General features: G+C 38.6%; 1 protein-coding gene and 1 pseudogene across 1 annotated transcript in view; one reads left to right on the top strand and one right to left on the bottom strand.

Annotated features, from left to right (window-relative positions):
* The window catches only part of SPIDR (scaffold protein involved in DNA repair), a 483830-nt gene that overhangs the window by 174543 nt on the left and 296671 nt on the right, over positions 1-12616 (bottom strand). The window lies entirely within an intron of this gene.
* LOC112629710 lies at positions 5670-6806 on the top strand (annotated as a pseudogene).

Raw genomic sequence — 12616 nt, 5'->3', positions numbered from 1 at the left:
TCACATAAACAGAACCAAAGAAAAAAACCACATGATTAGCTCAATAAATGCAGAAAAGGCCTTCAACAAAATTCAACAGCCCTTCATGCTAAAAACTCTCAATAAGGTAGGTAGTGATGCAAACAATGAGAGCTATTTATGATGAAACCACAGCCAATATCACACTGAATGGGCAAAAGCTGGAAGCCTTCCCTTTGAAAACTGGCACAAGACATGGATGCCCTCTCTCACCACTCCTATTCAACATAGTGTTGGAAGTTCTGGCTAGGGCAATCAGGCAAGAGAAAGAAATCAAGGGTATTCAGTTAGGAAAAGAAGAAGTCAAATTGTCCTTGTTTGCAGATGACATGATTGTATATTTAGAAAACCCCATTGTCTCAGCCCAAAATCTCCTTAAGCTGATAAGCAACTTCAGCAAAGTCTCAGGATACAAAATCAATGTGGAAAAATCACTAGCATTCTTATACACCAGTAACAGAGAGCCAAATCATGAATGAACTCCCATTCACAACAGCTTCAAAGAGAATAAAATACCTAGGAATCCAACTTACAAGGGATGCAAAGGACCTCTTCAAGGAGAACTACAAACCACTGCTCAGTGAAATAAAAGAGGACACAAAGAAATGGAAAAACATTACATGCTCATGGATAGGAAGAATCAATATTGTGAAAATGGTCATACTGTCCAAGGTAATTTATAGATTCAATGCCATCCCCATTAAGCTACCAATGACTTTCTTCACAGAATTGGAAAAAACTGCTTTAAAGTTCATATGGAACCAAAAAAGATCCTGCACGCCAAGACAATCCTAAGCCAAGAGAACAAAGCTGGAGGCATAACGCTATCTGACTTCAAACTATATTACAAGGCTGCAGTAATAAAACAGCATGGTACTGGTACCAAAACAGAGATATAGACCAATGGAACAGAACAGAGGCCTCAGAAATAATACCACACATCTACAACTACCTGATCTTTGACAAACTTGACAAAAACAAGAAATGGGGAAAGGATTCCCTATTTAATAAATGGTGTTGGGAAAACTGGCTAGCCATAAGTAGAAAGCTGAAACTGGATCCCTTCCTTACCCCTCATACAAAAATTAATTCAAGTTGGATTAGAGACTTAAATGTTAGACCTAAACCCATAAAAACCCTAGAAGAAAACCTAGACAATATCATTCAGGACACTGGCATGGGCAAGGACTTCATGTCTAAAACACCAAAAGCAATGGCAACAAAAGCCAGAATTGACAAATGGGATCTAATTAAACTAAAGAGCTTCTGCACAGCAAAAGAAACTACCATCAGAGTGAACAGGCAATCTACAGAATGGGAGAAAATTTTTACAATCTACCCTTCAGACAAAGGGCTAATAGGCAGAATCTACAAAGAAGTTAAACAAATTTACGAAAAAAAATCAAACAACCCCATCAAAAAGTGGGCAAAGGCCATGAACAGACACTTCTAAAAAGAAGACATTTATGCAGCAACCGACACATTAAAAAATGTTCATCATCATTAGCCATCAGAGAAATGCAAATCGAAACCACAATGAGATACCATCTCACACCAGTTAGAATCGTGATCATTAAAAAGTCAGGAAACAACAGGTGCTGGAGAGGATGTGGAGAAATAGGAACACTTTTACACTGCTGGTCGGACTGTAAACTAGTTCAACCATTGTGGAAGACAGTGTGGCGACTCCTGAAGGATCTAGAACTAGAAATACCATTTGACCCAGCCATCCTGTCACTGGGTATATATCCAAAGGATTATAAATCATGCTGCTACAAAGACACATGCACACGTATGCTTATTGCGGCACCATTCACAATAGTAAAGACTTGGAACCAACCCAAATGTCCATCAATGATAGTCTGGATGATGAAAATGTGGCACATATACACCATGGAATACTATGCAGCCATAAAAAAGGATTAGTTCACGTCCTTTGTAGGGACATGGATGAAGCTGGAAACCATCATTTGAACAAACTATCCCAAGGAGAGAAAACCAAATATTGCATGTTCTCACTCATAGGTGGGAACTGAACAATGAGAACACTTGGGCACAGGGTGGGGAACATCACACACTGGAGCCTGTCGTGGAGTAGGGGGAGAGGGGAGGGACAGTATTAGGAGATATACCTAATGTAAATTATGAGTTAATGTGTGCAGCACACCAACATGGCACATGTATACATACGTAACAAACCTGCACGTTGTGCACATGTACCCTAGAACTTAAAGTATAATAAAAAAATAAATAGATGAACACAAAGAGGAATGAGGATATTCAAACACACAAGAAAGAATATTTCCAGTTGTCTCCTAAAATGATTTTTAATTAGTCCTTTCATCATTCTTACTTTTCCCTTTTGTTCTGTTTTTTGAGATGAAGTTTTGCTCTGTTGCCCAGGTCGGAGTGCAGTGGTGCAATCGCAGCTTACTGCAACTTCTGCCTCCCAGGTTCAAGTGATTCTCCTGCCTTAGCCTCCCGAGTAGCTGGGATTACAGGCACCTGCCACCATGCCCAGCTAATTTTTATATTCTTAGTAGAGACAGGGTTTTACCATGTTGGCCAGGCTGGTCTCGAACTCCTGACCTCAGGTGATCCACCAGCCTCAGCCTCCCAAAGTGCTGGGATTACAGGTGTGAGTCACCATACTCAGTCTATTTTTACTTTAAAAAGCTTAAAATATCATCTATTTACTTTATTCTATTTTCTTCCCTTGTGTTAATGTGCATAGCAGACTTAATCACTGCATATGTAATTATCAATTCACTTCATCTGTATAATTCATGTACCCCAAGTCCATACTTTATCATATTAATTATTGAGTTTTAGTTTAAGGCAAAAGCTACTTTTTCTTATCTTCTAATTAATAATAGAAAAATGACAGAAACATTTCCAAACACTTGGAAACTAAACAACACACTCCAAAATATCTATGGGTCAAACAGGAAGTCTCAGGAAATTAAAAAAAAAAATACATTAAACTGAACGAAAATGAAAAGATTACATATCAGAATTGGTGGGAAGAAGCGAGAGCAGTGCTGAGAAAGAATTTTATAGGGCTGATGTTGGCCTCATCCTGATACCAAAGCCTGGCAGAGACACAACAAAAAAAGAGAATTTTAGACCAATATCCCTGATGAACATCGATGCAAAAATCCTCAATAAAATACTGGCAAACTGGATTCAGCAGCACATCAAAAAGCTTATCCACCATGATCAAGTGGGCTTCATCCCTGGGATGCAAGGCTGGTTCAACATTCGCAAATCAATAAACATAATCCAGAATATAAACAGAACCAAAGACAAGAACCACATGATTATCTCAATAGATGCAGAAAAGGCTTTTGACAAAATTCAACAGCCCTTCATGCTAAAAACGCTCAATAAATTCGGTATTGATGGAACGTATCTCAAAATAATAAGAGCTATTTATGACAAACTAACAGCCAATATCATACTGAATGGGCAAAAACTGGAAAAATTCCCTTTGAAAACTGGCACAAGACAGGGATGCCCTCTCTCACCACTCCTATTCAACATAGTGTTGGAAGTTCTGGCTAGGGCAATCAGGCAAGAGAAAGAAATCAAGGGTATTCAATTAGGAAAAGAAGACAAATTGTCCCTCTTTGCAGATGACATGATTGTATATTTAGAAAACCCCATTGTCTCAGCCCCAAATCTCCTTAAGCTGATAAGCAACTTCAGCAAAGTCTCAGGATACAAAATTAATGTGCAAAAATCACAAGCATTCTTATACACCAGTAACAGACAAACAGAGAGCCAAATCATGAATGAACTTCCATTCACAATTGCTTCAAAGAGAATAAAATACCTAGGAATCCAACTTACAAGGGATGTAAAGAACCTCTTCAAGGAGAACTACAAACCGCTGCTCAGTGAAATAAAAGAGGACACAAACAAATGGAAGAACATACCATGCTCATGGATAGGAAGAATCAATATCGTAAAAATGGCCATACTGCCCAAGGTTATTTATAGATTCAATGCCATCCCCATCAAGCTACCAATGAGTTTCTTCACAGAATTGGAAAAAACTGCTTTAAAGTTCATATGGAACCAAAAAAGAGCCCACATCTCCAAGACAATCCTAAGTCAAAAGAACAAAGCTGGAGGCATCACGCTACCTGACTTCAAACTATACTACAAGGCTACAGTAACCAAAACAGCATGGTACTGGTACCAAAACAGAGATATAGACCAATGGAACAGAACAGAGGCTTCAGAAATAATACCACACATCTACAGCCATCTGATCTTTGACAAACCTGAGAGAAACAAGAAATGGGGAAAGGATTCCCTATTTAATAAATGGTGCTGGGAAAATTGGCTAGCCATAAGTAGAAAGCCGAAACTGGATCCTTTCCTTACTCCTTATACGAAAATTAATTCAAGATGGATTAGAGACTTAAATGTTAGACCTAATACCATAAAAACCCTAGAAGAAAACCTAGGTAGTACCATTCAGGACATAGGCATGGGCAAAGACTTCATGTCTAAAACACCAAAAGCAACGGCAGCAAAAGCCAAAATTGACAAATGGGATCTCATTAAACTAAAGAGCTTCTGCACAGCAAAAGAAACTACCATCAGAGTGAACAAGCAACCTACAGAATGGGAGAAAATGTTTGCAATCTACTCATCTGACAAAGGGCTAATATCCAGAACCTACAAAGAACTCCAACAAATTTACAAGAAAAAAACAAACAACCCCATCAAAAAGTGGGCAAAGGATATGAACAGACATTTCTCAGAAGAAGACATTCATACAGCCAACAGACACATGAAAAAATGCTCATCATCACTGGACATCAGAGAAATGCAAATCAAAACCACAATGAGATACCATCTCACACCAGTTAGAATGGTGATCATTAAAAAGTCAGGAAACAACAGGTGCTGGAGAGGATGTGGAGAAATAGGAACACTTTTACACTGTTGGTGGGATTGTAAACTAGTTCAACCATTATGGAAAATAGTATGGTGATTCCTCAAGGATCTAGAACTAGATGTACCATATGACCCAGCCATCCCATTACTGGGGATATACCCAAAGGATTATAAATCATGCTGCTATAAAGACACATGCACACGTATGTTCATTGCGGCACTATTCACAATAGCAAAGACTTGGAATCAACCCAAATGTCCATCAGTGACAGACTGGATTAAGAAAATGTGGCACATATACACCATGGAATACTATGCAGCCATAAAAAAGGATGAGTTTGTGTCCTTTGTAGGGACATGGATGCAGCTGGAAACCATCATTCTCAGCAAACTATCACAAGAACAGGAAACCAAACACCGCATGTTCTCACTCATAGGTGGGAACTGAACAATGAGATCACTTGGACTCGGGAAGGGGGACATCACACACTGGGGCCTATCATGGGGAGGGGGGAGGGGGGTGGGGGTAGGGATTGCATTGGGAGTTATACCTGATGTAAATGACGAGTTGTTGGGTGCTGACGAGTTGATGGGTGCAGCACAGCAACATGGCAGAAACAAACCTGCACGTTATGCACATGTACCCTAGAACTTAAAGTATAATAATAATAAAAAAAAAAAAGAAAAGAATTTTATAGGGCTAAATGCATATATGAGCTCTTTCCGTGCCTAATGCAGCCATGGCTGGTGGTCCCAAGCAGCATCTAAAGCGGGTAGCAACTCCAAAACATTGGATGCTGGCTAAATTGCCCAGTGTGTTTGTTCATCGTCCATCCACCAGTCCCCACAAGTTGACAGTGTCTCCCCATCATCATTTTCCTAAGGAACAGACTTAAGTATGCCTTGACAGGAGATGAAGTAAAGAAGAGTTGTGGCCAGGCATGGCAGCTCATGCTTGTAATCCCAGTACTTTGGGAGGCCGATATGGGCGGATCACGAGGTCAAGATATCGAGACCATCCTAGCCAACACGGTGAAACTGTGTCTCTACCAAAAATACAAAAATTAGCTGGGCGTGGTGGTGGGCGCCTGTAATCCCAGCTACTCAGGAGGCAGAGGCTGAGCCAGGAGAATTGCTTAAAACCAGGAAGCGGAGGTTGCAGTGAGCCAAGATCACGCCATTGCACTCCAGCCTGGCAACAGAGCGAGACTCCATCTCAATAAATAAATAAACAAACAAACAAACAAATAAATAAATAAATATAAAGAGAGAAGATTTGCATGCAGTGGTTCATTAAGATCAATGGCAATGTTCAAACTGATACAACCCATCCCACTGGATTGACAGACGTCATGGGCATTGACTAGATAGGAGAGAATTTTCGTCTCATCTATGATATGAAGGGTTGCTTTGCTGTACATTGTATTACACCTGAGGAACCCAAGTACAAATTGTGCAAAGTGAGAAAAATCTTCGTGGGCACAAAAAGAATCCCTCATCTGGTGACTCATGATGCTTGCATCATCTGCTACCCTGATCCCCTCCATCAAGGTGAATGATCCCATTCGGACTGAAATGGAAACTGGCAAGATCACTGATTTCATCAAGTTTGGCACTGGTAACCTGTGGATGGTGAATGGAGGTGCTAACTTGGGAAGAATTGGTGTCATCACCCACAGAGAAAGGCACCCTTGATCTTTTGATGTGGTTCACATAAAAGATGCCAATGGCAACACCTTTGCCACCCGGCTTTCCAACATTTTTTCTACTGGCAAAGGCAACAAACCATGAATTTCTCTTCTCCGAGGAAAGGTATATGCCTCACCATTGCTGAAGAGAGAGACAAGAGACTGGCAGCCAAACAGAGCAGTGGGTGAAATGGTCTCTGGGTGACAGATTAGATCTTTGTACATAATTAAAAATAATGTGGCATGATTAATAAAAATAAATTTAAAAAATGTGTACATGAGAAAAGGTTCAAATCAATAATCTAGGCTCCCTCTCCAGGAACTTAGAGAAATAAGAGCAAAATAAACTCAAAGCAAGCTGAGAAAAGGAAATAATAGATTAGAGCAGAAATCAATGAAGCTGAAAATTTAAAATGAAGAAAATTCATGAAACAAACCTGGTTCACAGATAAGACCAATAAGATTGACAAACGTCTAGCAAGACTGACACAGAAACAAAGAACATGCGAATTACCAATAGCTAGAGTAAAAAAGGGAATAGCACTACAGACCATGTAGACATCAAAAGGATAACAAGGGAACATCATGGACAGGTGTGCACAGAAAATTTGACATGTTAGGTAAAATAAACCAATTCCTTGAAAAAAATACAAACTACCACAAGTCACCCAATACAAAGCTGATTATTTGAATAGCCCTATGACTACTAAGTAAATTGATATTGTGATTTCAAAATTTCCCAAACATATATCTCCAGGTTCAGACACTTTCATTATTGAATTCTACCAAACACTTAGGCAACAATTAGTATCAATTCTCCATAATCTTTTCCAAGAAATAGAATAGAAGGGAATACTTTCCAATCCATTTTATGAACCTAGAGTTACCCTGGTATCAAAACAAAAGAGTTCAAAAAGAACACTATAGGCCAATATGCTTTATGAATATAGATGTAAAAATCCTTAACAAAATATTAGCAAATAAAATTCAGTAATATGTAAAATATATGTATACATCATAACCTAGACGAGTTTATTCCAGGGATGTAGGGCTAGTTCGACATTTGAAAATCAATCTATGTAATCTACCACATTAAATTATAAAGAAAAAAATCGTATCACATAAATCAATATAGAAAAACCACTTGACAAAAATAAATACCCTCTCACGTTAAAACTTCTCAGAAAACTAGAAATTGAGGGAAATTTCCTCAATTTGAGTTAGAGAACATCTATAAAAAACCTACAGTTAATATTATATTTATTGGGGAAAGACTGAAAACTTTCCTTTAAGATTAGGGACAAGCCGAATGTCTATTCTCACTTCTTTTACTCAGTGTAGTACTGGAAGTTCTAGCCAGTGCGATAAGGCAAGAAAAGGAAAGAAAAGGCGTACAGATCAGAGAACAAGAATTAAACTAAGCCTATTTACAGATGGCATGATTGTCTATGTAGAAGTTATGAAAGAATATACAAAAAACTTCTAAAACTAATAAATGAGTCCAGCAAGGCTGCAGGGCACAAAAATCAACACACAAAAATCAATTATATTTCTATGTAATAGCGAACTAGAATACGTGGACACCAAAATTTTAAAAAACAACACTTTTTATGATTTCAGAAAAAGAAAGAAAAAAAGGTCGGGCACAGTGGCTCACACCTGTAATCCTAGCACTTTGGGAGGCCAAAGAATCACTTAGGTCAGGAGTTCGAAACCAGCCTGGCCAATATGGTGAAACCCCATCTCTATTAAAAATACAAAAATTAGCTGGAAATCGCTTGAACTCAGGAGGCAGAGGTTGCAGTAAGCTGAGATCGCACCACTGCACTCCAGCCTGGGCAACACAGTGAGACTCTTATCTTGACGACGACAACAACAACAACAACAACAACAACAACAAAAGATAAAAAGAAAGACTTTGGTGTAAACTAACAAAACAACTATGAGAGTTGTATGCGAAAGCTACAAAATGCTAAAGAAAGAAATAAAAGAAGAATCAAACAAATGAAGAGTCATACTATGTTCATGAACTGAAAGACTTCATTATGTCATATAATTAGTAGTTCAATTCTTTCCAAAATAATATACATTTAACACAATTCCTATTGAAGTTCCAGAAAATTTTTTTGTAGAAATAAAATTACTCTAAAATTTATGTGATAAGGCAAAGGAACTAGAACAGCTAAAATAATTTTGAAAGAGAAGAATAAAGTGCTATGAACCTGATTTCAAGACATACAGCTTCTGTAGTCATGAATGTGTGACGTACAAAGAAACATACACAAAGATCAATGGAACAGAACACCCATAAATAGATCTACGTGATTTTTGACAAAGGTGCAAAAGCAATTCATTGAAGGAAAGATGTCCTTTTCAACAAATGGTGGAGAAACTGGACACCCACAGGCAAAAAAACAGAAAAACCAAAACCTTCCACCTAAGTCTCACACCTTATATGAAAAGTAACTCAAAACAGATCATAAATACAAAATGACATAGGAGAAAATCTTGGATTTACAGCTAGGTGAAGAGTTCTTAGACTTGACATCAAAAATACAATTCATAAAAGGAAAAACTGGTACTTTGAACTTCATTAAAATTAAAACATTCTGGGAAAGACCTCGTTGAGAAGGTATGAAAAATATAAGCTAGAGATTGCAATTAAGTACTAGTATCTAGAATATATTAAGAACCTTCAAAATTTCACAATAGCAAACAATCCAATTAGAAAATGAGCAAAAATCACGAACGCCTATTTCACTGAAGAGGATAAACAAATGGCGAATGCGCACATGAAAAGATGCTTAATGCCATTAGCATGAAAAATAAAAATAAAACCCTAAGCCTCCCAACCAACTGAACAGAACCCTCTTGGCCAAAGGGACCCCAGAGAAACCCTGAAAAACGAAGTCCCGGGCCGTGATAGGATAAGAGGTTGGTTACGCCTCAGTATGCTCCTTCCTTATTAACCTTTAACCAGAATTCTTTCCTAAGGAGTAAGTGGAAACCAACTCTAGAAAACAAGAAACAGATGATTCATTCCTTTATCGCCTTCAGCCAATTATCTGAGGCCAAAACCAGGCTCCCTCTCCCTCTTTGAAGTTTTGATGTGACAGCCCACCAGCTTGACAACGCATCTCTTTCTAAAAACTGACCACCATATCACTGGACCAGTTCTGACTGACTAGCATAGGATGTGCTATGAGGGTTTTCAGGTCCTCTGTTTCACCTTTTGATGCCAGAGGGCCAAAAACTCCATCCCTGCATCATGCTAATGCCATCATTTTTTGAACATGTGACCTATGAAGAGGCATGAAGCTCAGTTGTGCTTTTTTCATAAATCTTCATGACTCCTTCTATAGCTTATTGAGTATGTATACTTAGCCAACCCATTGGGCATAAGTACCTGTGTTAGGCTTTCCTACCTTAAATTGCTTTTTCTCAGCTTTTGCCAAAGGCTACATTTCCCAGCCTTCGGTGTGCCACCCTTTATGAGAAATAAAGCTCTCCTTTCCAATTTTTTGAACCACATGATTCTTCACTTGACAAGCATTAGGGAAATGCACATTAAAATCACAATGAGATATCATTACCTAGTTATCAGAATAGAAATTAAAAAATAGTGACAACATCAAATGCTGGTATGGAGAAACTGCATCACTCACACATTACTGGTGGCAATGTAAAATGAAACAGCCACTCTGGAAACCAGCTTGGCAGTTTCTAAAAGAACTAAACATGCAACAACTATAGGACTCAGCAATTGCACTCTTGGATATTTATCCCAGAAAAGTGAAAACTTATCTTCACACAAAAACTTGTAGACAAATATTCATACCAGTACTATTCATAAGCTGGACGTCCTTCCATGGGTGAATAGTTAAATAAACTGATATACCCCCATGCCATGGATGTCCACTCTGCAGTAAAAAGTAACTACTTATACATGCAACAACTGGGATGAATCTCCAGAAAATGATCCCAAGTGAAAAAAGCCAATTTTAAAAGATTACAAACTATGATTCAATTTCCATAGCATTATTGAAATGCAAAATAACAAGAACATAAAATAGACTAGCAATTGCTAGGGGTTCTGGAAGGTGGAAGAAAATAGTATGCCTATAAAGAGTGGCAGGAAGGATCCTTTGGTGTTGAAACTATTATATCTTGACTACACTCATAACAAGATCTGGTTTTTATACAGTTCTGCAAGATATTTCCCTTAGTGGAAACTGGGTAAAGGATACATAGGATCTTTCTGTATTACTTTTCACAACTGCATGTGAATCTACAATTACCTCAAAATAAAAAGTTTAATTAAAAATCTCTGCACTTGGGCCGGGCGCGGTGGCTCAAGCCTGTAATCCTAGCACTTTGGGAGGCCGAGACGGGCGGATCACGAGGTCAGGAGATCGAGACCATCCTGGCTAACACGGTGAAACCCTGTCTCTACTAAAAAATACAAAAAAACTGGCCGGGCGAGGTGGCGGGCGCCTGTAGTCCCAGCTACTCGGGAGGCTGAGGCAGGAGAATGGCGTAAACCCGGGAGGCGGAGCTTGCAGTGAGCTGAGATCCGGCCACTGCACTCCAGCCCGGGCTACAGAGCCAGACTCTGTCTCAAAAAATAAATAAAAAATAAAAATCTCTGCACTTGGATTCCTCTCATTAGCTCCAGGTGTATACATTAATTGAAAGATTTTCAAGCAGGGGAAGTGCTTTGATTTACTTTTATTTAAAAAAAAAAATCCTTAGCTGCTGTGTGAAATCTGAATTAGAAACCAGTGGGACAGGTATTCCAAGGGAGTGGTAACTCTTCTTTAATGTCAGCTTTCCCCCTTCAGAAATCTCTGCTCTGATTCCTCATCACTCTCCAGTCACTCACAGCAACTCTGGGCACTCACAGGGTCTCCTCGGATTTGCCTCTGGTTACATTCACTACAACCTTCATCCAGGTACCCATAAAATAACAAATGGTTGGCAACCACCCACCCAGCCCAGAATTTTCTCTTTCACAATCTTAGTCATTAGAAAATGAAAGTTAATCCCTGGTGTACATGGGGATATCAGATAAAGATTAAAAAAAAAAAAAAGAAAATGACAGTTAAGATGACATTGCTTACAGAAAATTTCTCCCTTAATTAAGAAAACTTTGCTGCAGTTTCTTCTTGAGACTTTGTAGACCTTCATTTGATCAGGAGAGAGAGCAAGTGCATGTGTGTAACTGATTTGACTGGAGTTTCCAGAATGTGCCTGGGGGACAAAATATTTTATTGTCGTTTTGCAATTATGTATTTTTTTGAATGCCTTTCTTGGTAAAATAAGTTTTCAAAAAATATTTTTTGAAAATATCCCTGTAGTAACAGGGATACTTTTAAAACAAAATTCAAAAGTAAATTAAAATAACCAATTTTATTTTCCTTTTCACTTACTTGAATACAAAAAGTTAGCAAATACTTTTTGGATGACATCAATATTTATTTTCCCCTATGCTTCAGGCCGGCCTACCCACTCTCCATCAAAGGAGAAATCGAGAGAACAGTTTTATTGCTTGTTTCATTAGAAGTTTTGGTCCTAAGTTAGCCTTATAACCTTCTCATGATATTATTCAAGAAAGTGTTTAGAATTCAAATTCAAATTCAGCACAGTCCCTCAAACTGTAAACTACACAAGTTCCAAGGGTTTATTTACCTCCTATCAAGCATAATGTGGGGGAATAACACAGTCAACTTGGAACAATAAATTCAGCACAACTGTGCTTCCGTTTTCCTCTTATTTGTTCTCTCTCAGGGCCACAGTATATTTTTACTTCTTTCTTTAAAAGTTGGGCTAGGATAAGAAGGAAGCCGGTCCAATCCCTAATCCATGAACTAGAAAGGCCAGGTCAGCTTCCCACCTTGGAAGGAGAGGAACCCAGCTGCTAGCAGACAGTCCTAAGACTGCAGGTCCCACAATAAGCGCTCAAACCACCATCTGATAGCGTCCCTTGGGAAAAGGGGATT

The sequence above is a fragment of the Theropithecus gelada genome, chromosome 8, assembly GCF_003255815.1.
Source record: "Theropithecus gelada isolate Dixy chromosome 8, Tgel_1.0, whole genome shotgun sequence".
In the NCBI taxonomy this organism is placed as follows: Eukaryota; Metazoa; Chordata; class Mammalia; order Primates; family Cercopithecidae; genus Theropithecus; species Theropithecus gelada.
Note: the sequence above shows the minus strand (reverse complement) of the source record. Positions and strands in the feature narration are given on the sequence as shown.